Source organism: Lactuca sativa, chromosome 9 (assembly GCF_002870075.4).
Source record: "Lactuca sativa cultivar Salinas chromosome 9, Lsat_Salinas_v11, whole genome shotgun sequence".
NCBI classification, from domain to species: Eukaryota; Viridiplantae; Streptophyta; class Magnoliopsida; order Asterales; family Asteraceae; genus Lactuca; species Lactuca sativa.
In genome coordinates this window covers 106,906,914-106,928,284 of record NC_056631.2, presented here as the reverse complement: position 1 = coordinate 106,928,284, position 21,371 = coordinate 106,906,914, and the positions used below count along the sequence as shown (strand labels likewise).

At 33.3% G+C, this 21,371-nt stretch overlaps 2 long non-coding RNA genes across 9 annotated transcripts; one reads left to right on the top strand and one right to left on the bottom strand.

Moving 5' to 3' along the window:
• Positions 1–1,640: 1,640 nt before the first annotated feature.
• Positions 1,641–3,358, bottom strand: LOC111905588 (uncharacterized). 3 transcript variants are annotated; one of them, XR_002854945.3, is made up of 3 exons: positions 2,483–3,358; positions 2,200–2,326; positions 1,641–1,872 (listed from the first exon to the last, which is right to left on the bottom strand). It is a non-coding gene; the product is annotated as an uncharacterized LOC111905588 (long non-coding RNA). The 3 variants fall into 3 exon arrangements; XR_006186966.2 differs by having other exon boundaries at positions 2,200–2,532; positions 2,875–3,358; XR_006186965.2 differs by having other exon boundaries at positions 2,200–3,358.
• Positions 3,359–15,067: 11,709 nt separating this feature from the next.
• LOC122196026 (uncharacterized) lies at positions 15,068–20,500 on the top strand. Of its 6 annotated transcripts, none has more exons than XR_006187267.2 (4): positions 15,068–15,628; positions 15,825–17,119; positions 18,955–18,984; positions 19,316–20,500. It is a non-coding gene; the product is annotated as an uncharacterized LOC122196026 (long non-coding RNA). The 6 variants fall into 6 exon arrangements; XR_006187265.2 differs by having other exon boundaries at positions 15,068–15,976; positions 16,190–17,119; XR_006187269.2 differs by having other exon boundaries at positions 15,068–17,119; positions 19,316–19,434; positions 19,525–20,500.
• The last annotated feature ends 871 nt before the right edge of the window (positions 20,501–21,371 follow it).

Genomic DNA, 21,371 nt, shown 5'->3' with positions numbered 1-21,371 from the left:
ATGTCACCTATCATGCCACTTGTCAATCTATTAATTATCAATTTCAAATTTCTCATTCTAATTACATTAAAATAATAATTGTTTATCCACTTTAAATTTAAATTTTTTTCACTCTAATTATATTAAATTAATAACATTAGATTAAAAAATAAAATAAAATTAATATAGATTATAAGGTGATATAATTTCACGTATTTATTTAAATCAACGATTATAATTTTATATAACTAAAAAAATATCTCTTAAGTAATGATTTATTTAAAATAATTGATTAGTAATTTTGATTTTTTTAATATGAAATTTTAATTAATTGTATAACCATGTTTTCACAGGTTATAAACTAGTCAGGTGAATACGTTCTTAATGTCTAATCTAACTTATATAATCTGGTTGCATGAAGGGGTGTCAATGCAAATTATGAAAGTCAAGGATTGAAGTTTAAAAGACTGAAGCTAGGGAGAAAATGTTTGCCTCATTCTTTTCAAATACTCACGACGTGTTTCTCTGTGATACTCTTGAGAGAGAACCATTTTCTATCTCTAATGGTTTTGTATGGTACTTGTTATTTAGAAGAGATATTTGTTGTTAGGTTTAGTACTTGAGTTTTTTTTTTTTTTTTTTGAATGATCTTTAGTTAGTATATGGACATTTTGATCAGGTAATACTTTTCAATCATCAGATCTGTTGTTTTTCAGTTCGTAAATTTGTTTAATTTTTTATGTTAAAGAAAAATGTTTATAATCTGGTTCTTTGTCTTTTTAACAACTCCATGATTATGTTTTTATTAATCAAGTTTGATCTAATTGGATCCTCTTTAGGAATTCGTTTAACATAATATTTTTCTCTGCGTAAGTAGCTTCTTTTGCTTATTATTATCATTATTATTATTATTATTATTATTATCATCGTAAATAACCCTATAAATTCCAACGTCCATAACATCTTGCGTCAAAATTCTCTTAATATATCTATGCTAAGCAAGGTCTTATCTGAAATTTAATCAACCACTTTTGCTGTGCAATATCTTTTCAATTATGGCTAAAATTGTATCGTGAAAACCATTAAATGGCATGACTATCATTTTTATATATTTGTTTCTTTAAGTAAATCCAATCAGGAATTGTTGTAAACTAGGGAAGAACCCCGCAAAGCGGGTTGGAAACACCAAATAATTGGAAAATAACAGAAAGATTTCATTGGGTGATTCAAGATTCCATTCCATGGTTTGTTTGGTTGCCGATTCCTCCAAATTCCATTTTTGATAGATTTTAACATTGGGTCAGGTGTAAAGAATTGCATTCCATTCTTTGTTTATAAATATTACCCGATCATCAAATAGAATGGAATTGGAATTCAAGATTCCTTTCCATACAGACCTAATTACATGGTTGATAAATTTCTCTGGTTAGTAGAACGAACTCAATTTCATTCTTTCTTTTTGCTAAAAGACCAAAATACTTGTCTCAATTTCATTCTTTCTTTTTGCTAAAAGACCAAAATACTTGTCGTGTATGTTGAAATAAAAGAATTTACTATAAGTGAAATTTTGAAAATTCAATCAAGTTTTCATCTCGTCGTGTAGTTGAGTCTCCCATAGAGGTCACATTAAACTCCTCCCTCCATTTACTGTACATGGTAAATTGCCATCATGAATTTAACAGTTCAAGATCTATAGAAAAATTTACATAGTTAAAAATGTTCATTCAAGTGTAAAAATATTCCAATAATCTTGAAATTAGAATCCATACATGTAATATTTAAAGCTAAAGTATATTGTGAGGGTTTTACATGGAATAACTTTAACTTGAATATCTTGTTGGTGAAAATCCACCTCTTCGTCTTTTGACTTCATTCCCGTATGCGAACTCCAACCTGTTTAAATACACACGCAAAAAAAAAGTAAAACATGAGGAATACAAAGGGTTTAATTTGGGTTTTTATAAAACTTTTATTTTCCTAAATAAGGATGTAATCTGGTGGTTGCTTTAATTAATTGTTTTATAGTTATCAGAATCTAATTTTGTTATTTCATCATGACTATTTCTCCATCAATCCAGCTATATCCCACAAACTGATATAACCAATTACATAGAATCGAGAAGAGTCTTCTGCAGATATCTTGGCTGATAAATTAACAGGTTCTGTATACTTGCAAAGGGTGAACTACCATGAACAGAAAAGGTGAGAATAATGGTCAACCTCAACATGGTTGAGAACGGGGAAACTCTCTATACTTTTGTAGTAATCGGCAATGAAAGCAATCATCTTGTGCTCATGTTGTCTTAGTTGCTCTGCATCTATTGCCTTCAGATTCAGCCTATTCTACCTGTTATACACGCATCATCATGCTCAATCTGTGAGACACATATTTGCATTCAAGAAAAACGAAAGACTACAACACTTACATTTTCCTAATGGTTTTGTGAAACTCCCACAGCTAAAGAACTGAAAGATTTTAGATAGATAAAGTAGAGAGAGATACCTCTATAGTGAAGGATGCGACTTCCCATGAATCTTCGAACGATTTGTGGTCTTTCGATTTGTAAAAATCATATACATAACCATAAAAGAAACTCATCAAAAGCAAAACGCAAAGAAAAAAATCACAGCAAGCATATGGGAATTGGTTGGATGGTTTAGGGTTCTTAGTGGCATCATTCTTTTTCTTCAAGGCTTCAGCTTCTTGGTTTTTAGTGACAACCCCATTCGCAGAAATAATAAAAGAACAGTCGATTACTAATCATCTCTAAGAAATCAATGTTAGGGCTTTCTTGGGAAACAATGGTAGAAGTAGAAGACAATGAAAATAGAAACATCGGACTGAGCAGATGCATTAAACCTAATCCAGAAAATTGAGGGAGAAGATGAACCAACCTGTTGCAAGTTGTGGTCTTCCGATGTCGACATTGGCATATGGCTCTAGCGAATCCGGTACTGCGAACCTTTGCAGGAGGTAGATGATGTGGTGGTACTTTGGTTTATTTTGCGCACGTTTGCAGGAGGTAGACGATGCGTAGGGCGGCAGTGATGTCCATTGTGACCATCTTGGGTAAATGGTGGAGGAGAGACCACCGGGCGGTGGTTGCAATGGCAATGAGAAAGGATCGAGAGGAGAGGAATAATGTCGTTGAAAGCCGCCGATGGAGGTAGAGAATATGTGAAGGTGCGCCTGGGTTTTGAACATCGATCGGATGCTTGTAGATCGAGGCGGTGATTCTCTGGATTGGAGATAAACGGAGATAGTGGTGGAGAATTAACACGTATAAGCTGAATGAATATCAGCACGTATACAAACGTGTACAATGAGTGAAATGAAAATGTTACAGCAAAGCAAAGGGTTTAAAGAAAAAGAGAAAAAAAATATATTGAAGTGGTCCAATAGGAAGAGAGAACTGTTCATCTTGTACTTCTAAATTAGTATATATATAATTTCTTTATAACTCAATTAGACTTGGTTGTAAATTTTGATATATAATGGAGTCGTATATTATCTATGTACTAGTTTATAACCCGTGAAAACCACGGTTATAAAATTAATTGAAATTTTATAGTAAAACCTCAAAATTAATAATTAATTATTTTAAATAAATTATTAATTACGATTTATATTAGTTTTGTGAAATTATAATTGTTGATTCAAATAAATATATATAATTAATTTTTAATATATATTAGACATTTTTTATTTGTGAATTAATGAAAACCATGATATAAAATTTAAAATTTAAAATGGAGAATAAATACATTGACAAATATCATCACATTAATTAGGAGGTCTAATAAATTTAAAATGAAGAACTAATAGATTGACAAGTGTCATCTTATTAATTAAGATGTCTAATATAGTGACACATGGTAAAATGACTACTCTTTTAATAGTATAGGGATATGATAGAGTTAAATAAATGTGACATAAACAAATTGTTAATTGGGAGATATGGATTAATGTGTTTTTTTAACCGGCAAATTTATTAAAATAATGACCCTAGCAAAGTGCTAAGGGCCAAAAGTACACACTACATAGAAACATACAAAATTAAATACAACTCACCACTTAACCCAATCATCTCCAATACCTCTATTCTTCCTATATTTTCTCCACGTGAAAACCGTAGCTTTAATAATGTCCACAATCTTCGTCGGTTCCGAAATCACACCTCTGAATATCCGATCATTTCTATCATTCCAAAGACTCCATAATGTTCCATATACAACATAAGACATCAGCTCTTTCTTTTTAGGGCAATGCCCCCAATTCCGAGTGAAGGCTTGCACTTCATTTACTTCTGTAAACTGTTTGGTGGGAAGGCCATACCAATTAAACATCATATTTATAGTATCTCTCGCCAACGTACAAGAGGTGAGGATGTGGTTGACCGTCTCCTCATTATTTCTGCACCACCCGCATATTATGGAAGAGACTGGGATGTTTCTCCTTTGTAATGCCTCTGCCTCTGCCGGTATGGATTAAGATGTACTAGTTAGAAGTCAAGAAGCCAACTCCATCCACCCTAGTAGCTGATAGAAACGCATCACTATTTATTCATTTATTTATTTATTTTAATGTTAAAACATGAAAATGACTTCAAAGGAAACCCAAAATAAAAAAATAGAGTTGAACTATTAACGATAAGAATAATTCAAATACAGCAATATGCCTATCAACTTTTTAGTTCTGGCATATACCTTATTAATCTACTACCATTACACGTGCTAGACAACAAGTCACCGTTCAATCTTCTCTTCCACACTCCGCCAAATTTTCACGTGTTTCGTCCCTTTATGTGACAATTCAAAATTTCTATCTTATAACAAACCTTGCATTCAATAAAAGTCAAACTTTCAATTGCTAAACTTTAGCAGTTTTGGAGTCAGTTTGAGTGTTCTAAAGCCTAGTACTGCAAGAGATAGCTGGAGAGATGATACTCTAGGGTTTATTGCACAACATTTAAGTTCCAAAACTCCAAGAGTTTGGAGTTTACGACCCTAACATGGAGTTTACGGCCGTAAACTCCAGGGTATATAAGTGACACTTAGTCATTTATGTCATTTTTAACCATTTTCAAACCCTTAACCCCATTTCTCTCTCAAGTATCATCACTAGATCTTCAACATAGTAAGTATTTTCTTCCTTGATTAGTTAATAAACTTCATTATCTAGCCTTAAGCACCCTTTCAAGCATCTACATTGTAAGTACTCTTGTCTAAGCTTGATATATGCTTGAATCAACTATTTTACACTTAGAATTCATCAAGAAATCATAATTAAAAGGGAGTTTACGGCCAAGGAACCTTCTTGGGTCGTACACTTTATATAAGGGTCCAAATGAGCGCTAATCACCTCTCAAGCCTTAGGATCAAGTCTAGAACCCTTCTATCATAAGCTAGGGACCTTAAACTTTGATTTGGTACAAGATACCATGATTTTACGACCGTAAACTCATGGGTAAGTGGTCCTTAGGCTGTGAACACTAGTTAGTGTTGTATTGGTGCCACCTTTCCTTCCTAGGGCTTAGGCTTGAGCATAGAACATTTCATATTGACTATAAGACCTTAAATCACAACTTGACACTTAGTACCATGAGTTTACAGCCGTAAACTCGTGAGGAAATGGTCTTTGGGTTGTAAACTCATGTGGTTCATACCATATGGACCATAAACTCCCAAGTAAGGCCCTACACCCCTTATATGCAACCCTATGTGGTTTAACACTTTAGTATAAGTGTTTCCTAGTCCCTAAGGTTGCTCCATTATCTAATTAGTTTTATAAACACTAATTGTAAGCATATATGTGTCATTATATCATAAATAGGATACGTGTGTGCTCAAGTCCTCACTTGACACTTAGCATCCTTTACCGATCTTACATTCGCATCACTCACTTCAGGTGAGTTCATACCCCTTAAACTTATCTTTTAAAACTGTGTTTCAGACAAGGATTTCATATACTTCAAACGGTGCTTCAAAATAATCAACTTTTGATTCATTTTATAAACTGACATCAAGTCATTATTTATTTGTTGTTCAAAACTCTTTACATGCATTACAAAACCTCTTTTTACTTATATATATACTGTCAAAAGCATGTCTATATATGTATTGTTATATACATAATGTTTGAAGGATTTAGGACTACTAGCTCGCTTTATTTCCTTTTCTTTATTTGGATGTGGACTTAGGGTATCGTTCAGTTGTCCGAAGGTCGTCTAAATATTAGATATATATTATGTATACATATGTGGACATAAAAGTTCTATTCATTCAGTTCAGTACCTTTGGGTAGCAAAGGTATAAATTCATCTATTCATATACATAACTTATTAGTAAACTATAATAGGTATAGTTTAGGAGAATACTATCATATACAAATATTATAACAGATAATACTATAACAGAGAATACTAGACAAGGATACCATTCGGAGAATACTATACATAGAATACTATTACTATAACAAGTATACTATAACAAGATTCAGAGATAACATAATATGAGATACTACTTTATGACACATCGACCATTTCGTTATGTCACGTTTTGTAACCAGAATCTCCTGGAGGGAGAGCGTGAGTTGGCGTATAGATCTATACTGGATTGACTATCCTAGACCTTTGTTGTTCACTACAGTGGGACTTGCAAGTCTACGGGTGCCAAATGTCATTTCTTCCGACGTCTTTCATCGTCGTGTTTTAGTCAGATTAGTATGGTAACAATCATATCACATTTTGCCTTAATTAAACCATTGGTTTTAAGGTAGTTATTACTTCAGTGATTAATACAAATAATACTGCAATACACATATACATTTTCCCATTATATTTAAATTGTGATCTTCTCACACAAAGGGTAATATAAAACTATATTTTGGTAATGATAGTCATACTTGGGAAAATCATTCACTTTACAAAGAGACAAACACACAAAACAGTCGGGTCTTGGTAGAAAGCTACTTTTTATACTAGTAGAAATTATAGGATTTTCTAGGAGTTTTCAATCATATACAAACATTTACATTGTTCAAATACAAACATTTTCATCAAACTTATACAAGCTTTGACACTAAATACTTATGAACTCACCAGCTTAGATGTTGATCTACGCTTTCAAACTAACTTGTATTCTCAGGTCACCAGTAGACAGGTACCGATGATCAGGTTTTGAGAAGACGAAGCATCTTCAAGACTCGTCTTTTATTTTGATTATTCATTTTTGGTGTCTTATTAGTATTAAAGAACACAATTGTATGAAATTATACTATTAATTCAATGGATGATGTTGTTGCTTATTTACTACTTTCCATTGTTATGATATTGTACATGACGTCCTCCGCCCCAGAACGTTTCCGCCGTTCTTGGTTTTGGGGTGTGACACTTTCGATGTCGGGTCTTCACCTATTTAAGGAACTATTTAGTTCATAAACTCTCTCAACATAGCATTCCCTTTATTTTTATTGGGTTAGCACCCAATACAAAGGTTATCAATGTCTTGATATGGTTAGTTCCAAGATCTACATCACTCGGCATTCTAAGTTTGACGAGATAGGTTTTCCGTTCAATGGAGGCGTCCGGGTCACTAACGATACTAATATATCTTTATTATATGTTGGAGAAGCCAATGCATCAGTACCAACCCAATCAAAGCTCAACGGTCCACCTATTCGGACTCACGATAATACGAGTCCAAGACCATGCAATTTATGTCATGATGAATCTATTGGCAAGCCCATTTTAGCGACTTCTACTGCTGCTGACATGTCTTCGGCGAAAATTGAGCCCATCTCTCCTGCTCCTACATCTACACGTCCAGAATTACCTTCCTCTGCTATTCAGGACTCGCCTCCTCCTGCTGCCCTGACACATCCCATGATTACACGAGGAAATGTTGGCATCTCCGAGCATCATCGGTTTTTAGACTTCATGGCTCTCACATCAAGTTCTTTACACAGAACATTATTGTCTCATAAAGATCCAAATGGCTTCAAAACAGCCGCCAAACATTCCAAATGGCTTGACACCATGCATGTTGAGATACAAGCTCTTCAAAATAATGAAACACTTGAATTAGTTCCTAGACCAATTACATCCAACATTGTTGGATCCAAATGGGTTTTTTCTCGCACAAAGTATCGATCTGATTGTTCTATAGACCGATACAAAGCTCGATTAGTCGTCCAAGGCTTCACTTAAATACCGGGTCTTGATTACTCTTATACCCTTTAGTGTAGTTGTGAAAGCTTCTATTGTGTGTACCATTATTTCTCTTGCATTTCATTAAAATTGGACTTTACATCAACTTGATGTAAATAATGCATTTCTAAATAGGCATCTTAATGAAACTGTGTTCATGGACAACCACCTAGTTTCATTGACTCACATTTTCCGAATCATGTGTGCCGTCTCAAAAAGGTACTTTATGGCTTGAAACAAGATCCAAGAGCTTGGTTTCAACGCCTTAGTTCCTTCCTAATCCAATTTGGTTTCACTTCTAGTCGTGCCGACCCTTCTCTATTCATTTTTAAACGAGGCTCCAACACTCTATTTCTTCTTGTTTATGTTGATGACATAATCTTAACAGTAAATGATCAGGCGGTTATTGCAACATTTATTGCTAGTTTACATCAAGAATTTGTTATTAAGGATCTTGGCAAACTCAGCTACTTCTCGGGAATGGAGGTTGTTCACACTACAAATGGATTGTTTCATAATCGATCTAAATATGACTTAGACATTCTATCTAGAGCTGGCTTATTGGATGGAAAACTAGTCTATATTGCTCTCTCTACCTCTGAGGCGTTAAGCAGTCATGGTTGCCCGTGTTAACACAAAACTCTCTATCGTTCTCTAATGGGTGCGCTACAAAACCTCACTATCACTTGTCCTGACATATCCTACGTAGTAAATCATGTTAGTCAGTTCTTGCATGCACCTACCAGAGCTCACTTTCAGGAAGTCAAGCTCATTCTATGATATTTGAAGGGACTTTATCCTTTGGTCTTTATTACCAACGTTTTTTAGTTATTCGTCTCATTTGCTACTCTGATGCTGACCGGGTACATTGTATTGAGATATGCCGCTCAACCTATGGATATTCTATCTTTCTTGGTCGTAATATTGTCTTATGGAGTGTTAAGAAGCAACCTACTGTGTCTTGTTCGAGTTGTGAATTAGAATATAGGTCTATTTCAAACATGGCATCATTTGGATTACTCATCACTTACAAGAACTTCATATCCCTATCTATCCTACGCCATGTCGATATTCTGACAACAAGAGTGCAATATTTCTTAGTCAAAATTTTGTTGCCCACAAGCATTCCGAACTCATTGATATTGGTTATCATTTCGTGAGAGAGTTGGTCACCTCCATCAAGCTACTTACTCGCTCTATTCCACTTACACCTATAGTGGCATATCTCTTTACTAAAAGTATTCCAAGACCTTTAATTGAGCACTTCATGTCCAAGTTAAGTGTTCATCCAACACCACCTTCTAGCTTGATGTGGGGGGGGGGGGGGGGGGTGTTATTAACGATAAGATTGATTAATTTTGATTACTCCTAATTGATAGGCATATTGTTGTATTTGAATTATTTGTATCATGTACTATTGTCTTTAGTATACTAAACACCAATATACTAAACACTCCAAAATTCATTGGAGATTAATTTAATCTATCCTTATATGAACAAATTGAAAACAAGATGTATAATAAAAATTGAACGACGTCAAATTTTGATGTTTATCTTTACATTAAAATTAAGCAATATCAAATACATATCTTTAAAAATCTTTAAATCCCACATTGATTAACGATAACCAACTCCAAAAATAGATGAAAACAAGTAACAGACTAATATTGACATTGTAACATCCCGTTTAAAATAAAAAAAATATATATAAAAAATAAGTACATAAATAAATAAGTAAATAAATAAATAAACCTAAAACCCAGATATGTATTTTTATATTTTTATGTTAGCCCTAAATCTGTAATAATTTATTAGAGTATTATCTAAGGAGTTAAATATTATAAATTCTAGAAATCGGGGGCTAAAGTGTAACTTTCGTTCTAGTTATGAATAGATTTCTAGATTTATAATATAGAAACACATTTTCTAGATGTATAAAAAGAGGAGGGAGGAATATAAAGATAGTACTCATGTATGCACCAGTATCCCACCAAATAATGAGTTTCATCGAACAGAGTTCTACTCTTCGTTCTCATCTCACACACACCCTCAATATAATGTTACCCAATATCTAAACTTAGTTAAACTAAGCATCCTCTTTAAGCCTTAGGGTATAACTAAACAAGATTACAATATTCGTAATCAACTTCTAACACAAATTTTCTGCCTACGTAATATCTTTAAAATACTGGGTATAATTACATGCTTTCAACCAATTTTCGAAACCCTTCTCTTATTTATATATTTAACAGAAAATATCAAGTATTTCATACATATTAATCTTTTAAGTAATAATATTTTTCTTTAATATTATCATTTAATAATACCATATATACACTTAACACATATACATCCACATCTAGCTCAAACAATGTATATTATCAAATATAAATTTAACACGTATTCCTGAAAATAAGTAATTGATTCACGTATAAACTTTCAAAATATATTGAATACTTTTAATAAATACTTGTATTAAAAACATGTTTATGAAAGTAACTAGACACTCCCCTGATCTAGCGGAAAGACTCATGGGAAAGTTTGCTCTTTGACTGACACTTCAAATTTCCGTTTAAAACGACCTAAACTTGAATATTACTAACCTTTAGTATTCGTTTGAATTTAAAAAGTTTAATCATTATAATTTTTTTCTCAGATTTATCAACGATCCTAAAAGAATACTGAGTTATAACTGACAAGGAACAACCAGGTAAGATCGTATCCGAGGTAGGATACGTTTGATATATAGAGATATATTGTGTGGACAGTCCACTTTAAACACCTCATATATCTAGCCTAGACATCACTCTTATAAGTAGATAGATCAGTATAATAATTGGTATTATTGTTAAATCTTATTTATAAGTTCATAATAACGACTATAAACATAAATATAAGTTATACTTAATATATCATAAGCATAAATCAAGTTATAGGTTTATTAGCGCAAAACCAGACACATCCTTGGCAGAACTTCAACTCCAAAACTTAATTTTGTCGGGCTCTCTGGTGCCTCAAAGACTTGCTAAAATACCCCCAAAACCTCGACAACTTAGAAAATTGTATGTTTAGAGAGAAATGAAGTTATAGAGTGAATGTATAGAAAGAACGAAACAGAATCATCTATTTATAGATTTTTTTAGGGGCTTCCCACGCCGTGGTGTTGTGTAAGCAGCAAGGCTTCACCTGAGGTGCTGACACATGGCATAAGATTTGGGTAAAATTGCGTATCTTCACAAATTTATAACTCTCGCATACGAGCTCTATTTTCTACGTTCTTTATATCCACACGTAGGTATTTCCGAGTACTATAACTTTCCATTAGATCTTAAAAGATAATTCTCATTCTATTTTAAATTCATACTTTTATAGACATTACACTGTTAAAATTTGAATGAAAATTATAACTCCTTCATACGAAATCCGTTTGACTATCTCTATATCGACGAGTTCATATTTATGAGATCTTCAACTCTCGTTTATAGTATTTTGGCTTACAATCAACCGATTTTAATTTCGATTTCTATGTCGCACACTATTGTATTGTGTCACACTGAAACTTAGAAAAATAAATACTTCCTCATATGAAATCTGATTTAGACATTTTTTATATGCATACTTTCATAATTTCGATTACTACAACTTTCATTTAGATTACATAGGCTAATAAGTAACCTACCTCCAATTCATATTTTATGATGCACTTAGTCGTATAGGGTTGAATTTGAAACTTCGAAAAAATATAAATTTCTCATACAAAATCAGATTTACGCATTCTTTATATCCACGTGCGTTTGGTTACGGTCTCTATGACTTTCGTTTAGATTATTTGTCCTAAATAATCTTTTATTTTTAATGTTATTTTATCGCTTAACGATAATTTTTATATTAAGATTTTCCAACAAATATTATATACTCCTTATATTTGTCTATATAATGTCTATACGATAAATACTTATTAGCTCGTAACGTGTATTAAGAACAATCACTCCATTCAATGATATTATTTCTTCAATAAAATTTATTATTATTATTATTATTATACCTTAAACGTCTAGCCCAAATTTGCAGATGTTACAATATCAACCAATACTAGCTTAGCTAAACATGGCTAAGTTTAATCAAACTAAAAATATTTTAGAAATACAAAATATTCCAAGATGAAAAAGATAAAAGAAACCTGCAATCTTCAAGTATTCTTCAAGCTCTAAAACCCTCCTAAAGTGCATCGAATTCTCTCAAAATTTTGGATCCAAGATATCCCAAAAGAACCATATCAACCTTCCATAAATAGTAGCCATATGTAAAATCTAAAAAAAATTCGTACAAGAGGACGTCACGCTGGCCGTGTGACATTTTAGCCTTCCTTCTAAAGATGCCACATGAATTGGCCGAGATTGGGGCATTTTCGCTTCTTGGGCCTATATTGCATTAGTCCACTAGTCTAGTTCTTCTCCATTAGATTGTAAGCCTAAGAGTCTACAAGATTGCATCCAAAATCGGTCTAATTTGCCTCTTTTTAATCGACAATAGCTTGACCACCCACTTGATCAACCAAGTCCAAAAAGTCAATTGTTGCATCCATCTTCTTTTAGTCCAATGCCTATATTTTCTTCAATCCTCCATTCACCAACAAGTCTATTTTGTACCATCTCCAAAAATCACCAAGCCCAAGAGTCCATAATATTTAAGTCTGTTTGAGTTCCGCAATCATCGAACGTCCCTGCTCCATGCTAGTCTTCTAAAAGTCTAAAATTATACTCAATGACTAGAAACTATCAAACATAGATAGAAAAATAAGAAAAGGAAAAATATGCATAATGATTAACTAAAAATAAAATGAAATATTCTAAACTAAACTATAAAAAGAAGTAAATAATATGAACCTATCAGATGTAAATTAACAACGTCGTATTAGGTTCATCGAATGAGCCTATAGTTGATCAAGATATTAGTATATTGTCTTTGGAGTACCAAATTTAAGAGAAGCCTAATGGTAGGTGGGTATGTAGGGAAGAGAATGACTCAAAACGAATGGGAATTATGATTCCAAGAGTGAGTAATGAAGATAAATGAAAAATATAGTTGTTAAGGATCGGCTAAAGTAAAGGTATGTTGTTTAAACTAGAAGATGGAAAGTTGTGATACTTAACTTATATATAATGTGTTATGAAATACTTCTTAGTATTTTGTGAGAACAAGAATAGCTTGAAAGAAAAAGAAAAATAATTTTGTAGGAAATACTCTAACATATTTCATGATGTTTGGGAAAAGGTGCAAATTAGTAAAAAGAATCTATCAATGATATGTTCATTTGTTAAAGCACATATCCCTAATGTACTAAATTGGTAAGGGAAGACCCCTTAATGGTAAGAAAGCATGCGATCCCTTTTTGCAAGTTTGTGTGCCTAACAATAAATGGATGTAGTGAGATAATAACTTCCTTGAGTATGATGAAACTTATTATTAAGACTAAAAAATGTCAAAACTTAGACAAGAGCTAAGTAAAATGTGAAATGCAAGAAGATATATAAGGTACAAATATTAGTACACGAAGTGTAACTCCCAAAATGTGAGGACTTAAAGTCAATAAAAGTTAGTATGATTGTTTGAAGAATGGACATTGCAAATGAATATGAGATACAAAATTATGGAGTCCATGTGTGTCTAACATTCAATCAGAGAATAACTATTAGTTTTATTTTGGCATGTATTTCATCAGACATAGTAATGTTGATATAGATCGTTATTATACTGTGGTACAACAAAAAAGTGTGAAGAAAGATTAGTTATTCAAAAAGAAAAAAGAAATCGGTCCCCTAGAGCCATATCACAAAGGTTAGTAGTATGGATAAGTTGAGCAGTTAAGTCAAATTACAATGTAAAGTGCAAAAGTACATGGACTTAATGACCTAAGGTTACAAAATAAATGTACACATATGTGTGAGGAAGGAAAGATGCAACAAGATATAGAAGGATTCGGTTGTGAAGTTGACATTACATTACACTATTTGATCCGGAGATTCGTGATGTGGAATTCAAATTCATATAGAACTAACACAAATGCATATTATCCAATTATAATAATGAGAAAAAAAATTATCAAGAAAATAAGAGATTCAACATGATGGTCCATGCAATTCGGTCATAACATGGAAGTAATGTAGTATGTTAAGTTGAAAAAAAAACTTGATAGACTACTTAAGTTTCCAATAATTTTGAGTCCATACCTGTAGGATTATTAAAATGTTGAGAACTTGAGAACTAAGTGTTATAGGTCATGTGTCCATGACTATAGAATGATGTAACTTATGAAGTATGAAGAATGAATAAAGATATGTGGAAATTGTCTGTCGGATGTTAGTAAAGTATCTAGAAATGATTAAAATTCTTGAAAAGAATTAGAATGTACCTCTATACATAGGAGTTACTGATACAAGTTTAAGGTATTTAAAGAAATGAATATTGACTTAAGGAAAGAACAGAATTTTTAGATAATAATAAATGTCATGTAAGGCCAACTGCGAAAACTTAAAAAATAGTTAACAAGTTCTAAGGTAACAAGGTCAGTAAAAGCGTTTGAGGGTACAAAGTGGATGAGAGAAAATTTAAGTATTTAAAAAAGATTTACAAATGGAACGAGTCTGTGAGCACTACAAGAAAAAGAGCTTTTTACGACACGCAACCTACGATACTCGTTGATTTATATTACGTAAAAGAGAGTGACATTAAAAAAGTGTCCTCTCTTCAAAAAATTTAAGGATTTAGTTCACGCATTATTGCGTGCCCTTAAATTAGTGTCTCGTGTGAAAAAATAAAAAACACGGAGGGCACAAGTGCGTCATCTGTGAATGTTGTTTTATATTTTTTTTTAAAGAAACGCGGGTCTCCTTAAAGGAAAATGAAATCCCCAAATTTTTTAAACCCCCACCTTGTTCTCCCTCGTCTCCACCCCGGCCCTCACCCACATTCGCCGCCTCCAATCATTGTTGCCTCCTCTAGCCTCAGACTGCGCGTACTGTTCGTCTTATAACAAAATCGTAAGGGATCTAGGGTTTTTTTCAAAAGGATGCTCACTGCAAAGTTCGTTACATATGCTCACTTCCGCTCACTTCTTACCTCCGGAGACCTCCTCTCGACTCTTCCCACTGGCGACCTCGAGCTCATCTCACCTCACCGAGACTGCAACGACTGATCAATTTTACAAGCCTTCGTTTAAGAGCCAACCATTTACGACTCCTCACGCTGACAAAAATATGATTTAGGGATCGTTACATTATGCTTATGTCAAACTTACAAGGAGATTAAGGGCATTGTGACTTATCCTTGTCGCCATCTATGAACTAGTGAAGCCCAATATAGGTCGCATCGTTTAAGGTATAGGTAGCCTTTCCTCTTCCACAAATCAACATGCAAGTTGTCTTCGTTGTTCCTCCCATCAGGTAAGTTGATGGTCGCTCATTCTCGACCATCTTTATTCTCTCTCTCTCTCTCTCTCTCTCTCTCTCTCTCTCGATATTTCATCTACATTCTCCCTTTTCTGTTGAATAATGTTTCTCTGTTGAGAAAACTTCAATCGATTCCATAAATTAGGGGTCCACTGTAAGTCGATCTTATTTCCAAGAGTTATGATGATAGGTTTCAAGAAAAAAGATGGGACGAAACAACCAACATCTGATGTTGAAATATGCATCCGTTTCCGTTTCAGTTTCATCTCTTCATGTGTACATTAGGTTTTTATCAAAGTCATATATGGTATCGAATATGGATCACAAATTGGAATCGATGGGGTTAGTACCTTGTTTCATCAAACCTTTTTACATTCATATGTGTTATGGTGTCATGAAAACCAAAACAAGAAGATAAATGGGAAAAATGATAAATTTTTACCAATTTTGGTTGAAAAGAAACCAGTTTTTGTTATTTTTTAAGATTGGTTCATTCAAATGGAAAAAATTGTTTAATGCTTTAGTTTTTGTTTGCAATTTTAAACTTTAATGTAGGTGACCTGAAACGAATCTGTGAGACTGGTCTTGGCGTTGTTTCTCGATGCTCTCTGACTAAACATGTTTTTAAGATGGGCAAACAATACCTTGCAAAATTGGGGATATGAATCAAAGCATCAATATTGTTCTGGTGCATCTTAATTGTCGTATTTGGAACTCAAGTTTGAAGTCTATTTGGAATTTAAATCCGGGATTCCAAAATTGGAGAGGCATTTTGACATTCCCGTTAGTCGATCTTTGAATGCTATGAACAAGGAGATATATGATTAATAATCCATAATACTTTAATGGCTATTGTAGACTACTTACAAATTACAAATTCCATACCAAAAATGATTGATTGACCATTGAATTCATCCATAATTCTTATCAGTTCTGCTGGGGCATCATCACCTGTTGTTGCCACTAATGCTGGTAGTACAGATTGGTTTGTTCATTCATACTTCCTAGAGTGTATGAGATACATTTTTCTATCTTCCGCGGTTCTAGTTGAGTTCTATTTCCTATATCATTGCTAATTATTTCTGTTTTCGAGAGAAATTGCAACATAAATTGTAGTTATTTACAATTGTTGAGGATTACTTATTTTTTTATTGTGTTACAGGATTGTGAATTGCTTTATCTTGCTGAATAAGAACCTATGTGGTTATCCATTGACATGTGTTATGTGCACTATATTTAGGACAAAAGGGCATTTTAGTCATTTCTTTTTCTTTTCTCAGGGTGACAGTATCCTAGCAGATTCAAGCACAGAGCAACTGGAGTTTTTTATGTTGATGTTGGTGGGATTGTTTTATGTTGATGATTCAAATAGTCTTTCAAATGCCTTTGAGAAGGTAATTGGCTTTTTGATGGTGAATTAGCTCCTGATAGAATCTCTGCTATGGTGGGTGTGAAAGAGCTGAGAAAAATCGCCCCTTTGAGAAGGTAATTGGCATTTTGACTTTTTTTTCTATTACCCTCTGACTTTGACTTTCTTTTTAATTTTTATGCACCATTCTTAATATATTTGATTTAGTTTTCTAATTTAGTAGGAAACCCAATCTTGATCCTTTTGATATTCTATTCGATGAGCAGGGCTTAGAGGTCAGATTCCCTTAAGGAACAATGGTACCCATGAATTCTTTCAAAATATTGCACTATTATTCAGCCTTTTAGGGCTTAATGCTTCATTTTTCCTGAAGTTTAATAGCAACATACTTTCATGGATTTTTTTGCTTACATTGGTATCCCTCTTCAGTTTTTTCTTATTATTGGGGTGTAGGTCAAAAGTTTTGGTGGAGTTAGAGGTTGAGCTTGTCAATACCACAGGGGCTGCAAATATTACTTGAAAAATAAGATTTGTGACTTGTTTCTTAAGTTGCCTACACAAATTTTTTGTGTTATGTAGTAATAAAATTCTTTTCTTTCTCAATTGAAAACCCAATTGAAAATAAGGTTTAAGAGATCAGTAATTGGATTGGGGTGGTGGGTGGCTTTGGATTAGAATTCTTTTCTTTCTCAGTTGAAAACTCAATCTGAAAATTATAGATAAGTCATAGTATTTTTATTTCAACCATCGACTAATTTGTAGTTGTGTACAACGAAAGAAAGAGGGGCTACTTGGCACTTGTTTGCGGAAATGCACTGTGAAAACAATAGCCTGACCAACTGATGCCATCAGCCATAGCCATAGGAAAGAGAAACAATAACTAACTGAACTTGAAGGAGTAATATAAAATAACAACCTATTTCCTCATACTGAAGAACAACATTCTACCATGTTTTCCAACTCAGGGTTTAGGGTTACATCATACATCATTTTTGCAAAATATCAAGGATTTTGTACTGCTAACATCGTGTGGATTCATTTAGCTGAACATTCATGAGTCAATTAATACTACTAAAAAAGAAAGGCGTATTCAAAGAAATCTAGACAGACACAATTATAGATATCTATCTAGACAAGAGGAGGGTTATCGGTACTCTTCTATGTAGGGGTTTGGAATTTCCTCATCTTTAGCTGGTCTTATATATGTACAAGTCTGAACCAATTTAGCATGTCATCATATATACTGCAAGTGTAGAAACTAAACAAATAAATTATTTTCCCTAAGCATCTATACATATATATGTTTAGATCATCATGCTTCCAAATAATTGGGATGAAAGAAGCATTAATTTTTTTATCTTATGATATAGTAAGGGATTCAGTGTCATGTAGCACTTACATCTATTAAATTAAATTCCTTCTTAAATAAATAGTGCAGAAAGCCCATTCCCTCCCTCCCTCCAATATTTATTGTGCTTTTTCCAAAACAAAAACACAGTAACTGAGTTGTGTTTCTGGCCACCACTCTAATTTTAATGGTAGCAGCTGATGACTTCATAACTATACTAACAATAACAGCCTCTAACCACTCTAAATTTTATGCTACGGACTGATTGTTTAGAAGGATCTGGAATCTGTCAAAGGAATTGGAATTTGAAGGAATTCCAATCTATTCTGCCTTTGGTTGGCAGAAATGGGAAGAATTTCAATTTCATTCTTTTTTATGTTTCTGTTTGGTTTGTTGTATCTTTTGTCAATTGATTTGGGATTTAAAATGTGACTTTGACAACTTTACCATTTCTAACTTTTCATCAAAAAAAGTTTTATAAACAAGAAAAGAGATATCCAAGTTAAGGTTGGTAGGTTAATACAACAACGTTTTCTTTTGGTTTGTATAAGAATTTGTCGTGATTTTTTCTTACCATTTATGTGTTCATTTCAAAATTTGCAGCTGCTGCAGCAGCTCTTATTCCTTCAGCAGGTAATAATCATTTCAATGTATTTCGTCCTCCTTTCCTCTCCCAAAGTGAAAAAGTTTAAACATCATTTATCCGGACCGGACACACACGCAATTGATCGGAAAATAAGAAACTAGTTGCTTCTTTATCCTTTTTCTTTTTGGTTATTTTTAGTGGTCAATTTCATTCCCTTATTGTGTGTCTAGTCAACACTTTAGTAACACTTGGTAGAGAATGGTTGGAGGATTGTAGTGTTAAGTAGGATTAGTTGGGTGGGTTTTTGTTGGTTGGTAAATTTGTTGATTGTATCTAGCAAGTTTTAAGTGGTATATTTGTTCCTTTTGTTTCAAGTAGAAGTGCAACTTAATTTCCAGAAAAGAAGGGGCCATGGAATCTTTTCTTTGTTACATCCAAGGTTCAGCGGTGTGTTAGGCGAAGCTCTAGACTTGGCTGCTAGATGGAGCAGGGATGTGGTTAGTAGTTGAGTTAAATCAGATGTTTTGTTTCAAATAATAGTTATATATTTAGTTTCCCTTTGATAGTTTAATGTTAGTTTGGTTCAGATAACTGTTGAGAAGGTTGTTTTGGAACAAAGCAATAGCTAGTATGAGCTTCAAGGCGAATACGTGTTTCCCGGGTCACAAGCTGGAAATGAAACAGGAAAAGGGAACTTATTAAGAAGAGCAATGGCTGGTCATTTAAGGAGTGTGATATCTTCTATGGGTCACTGGAGAATGAGGCTTGAGGTTCCACGTGCTGAAATTGCTAAGATGCTTCCACTTGCTAGGCTTGTTTCCCGAAATACCGATGCAGCTCTTTAGTTTAGATTAAAGGTCATCCTCATTCATTCATTCATTTATTAAGTTTTAGTCTATCATCCAAACCCAAAAAGCTCTCATCTAAATCTAATGTCTTCTATGTGCAAAACACATGAGAATGAATGAATGAATGCCTTCTACCAAAATATAGCAAACACAGCCAATCCTAATCCTGTTCAAATACCATAAGAGAGCAAAGTAAAGCAGGTTCCATTCCCATACATTGGTTTAGTAAACAGACTAAATAAAGTAGGTTGCTATTTGTAGCAAAACTCTATCTAGTCTAGGGGTATATAAATATTATATGATTTTAGGTGATGTTGTTCCCCATTACCTTAATGTTTATCTTGCATTGGGAGATATACGTGTTGCAAAGTGTATCAAGTCTGACTACCCATGAGTCCCATTGGAGGAAGCTCAAGGTTCTTTACTTCTCTTACACTGTAATAATCCATCTTCACACTTATTTTGTAGTTATGTTTTTTTTGCAGGCAATATAGATACTTTGAGCAAGTTCATCTTTTTAGAGTCAATGAGCAGTGTTACTAAGGGAGAGTGGAGACAAGTGAGGCACACATTTAAAAAAATCAGCACAAATTTTGTTTATAGTGAGGCACACATTAGGTTATTAGAACTATTAGTTTGTAAATTTTTGTTACAACTTCTATTGATTTTTTTTATCTTTCCATGGAATGATTATTTGTATGACATTAAATTTATGCAATGGATTCTATTTTTTGTATATGATATTTTATTTTCTATTATGAAACATTAAATACAAATTTAATTTGAAAATAAGTAAATCTATAAATAATATATTTTTTTAAACATTTAAAATTATGATACGCAAAAATGTGTGTCATCTTCATTTATGACATGGCCTTTCTTGACAGGGGATTTCTTGATACGCATTGCGTGTCATTAACACGCGCGTCGTAAGGTTACGACACGCGAATGCGTGTCGTCTTTCTTTATGACAGACTCTTCCTTGATACGCATTGTGTGTCGTAAACGTGCGTCGTAATTGCGTGTCGAAAATGAGCGTCGTCTCTCTTTATGACAGGGCCTTCCTTGACGCGCATTTCCGCGTCGTCTGAGCCTTTTACGACGCGCAATGAGGGTCATAAAACGCTGTTTTTCTAGTAGTGGAGTAAATAGATAAAGAATTATAAAACATTCCAATAGCTTAAAAGTTGAACTAGAGGCAATGCGAATGATAGGTAAATGTAAAAGTAATATAGTGATAAATATTTGTTAGAAAGACTAATAGATAGTCGAAAATGAGTTAGTTATGGGTAAGAAATCAACGAGATTTATAAGAACAATCATAAAGATTCGAAGTAAACTAGTACATTATGGTAATCACAATGATTGTTGACTTTTTATAAATCAAACATAAATGATAAGTGAAGTTAGTTAAGAATTATGAGGTAAGGTAAAACATTTGATAATGCAAAGTTTTGAAATAGATCTAAGAGTAAGATTGGAAACAGAGAATTCGGGTTTAAATTAAGAAATGATAAACAATACACGTTTGGGTTAACAAACAAAGGGCAATGTCCTTATAATGTGTAAAATTCAGACGAAGTTTT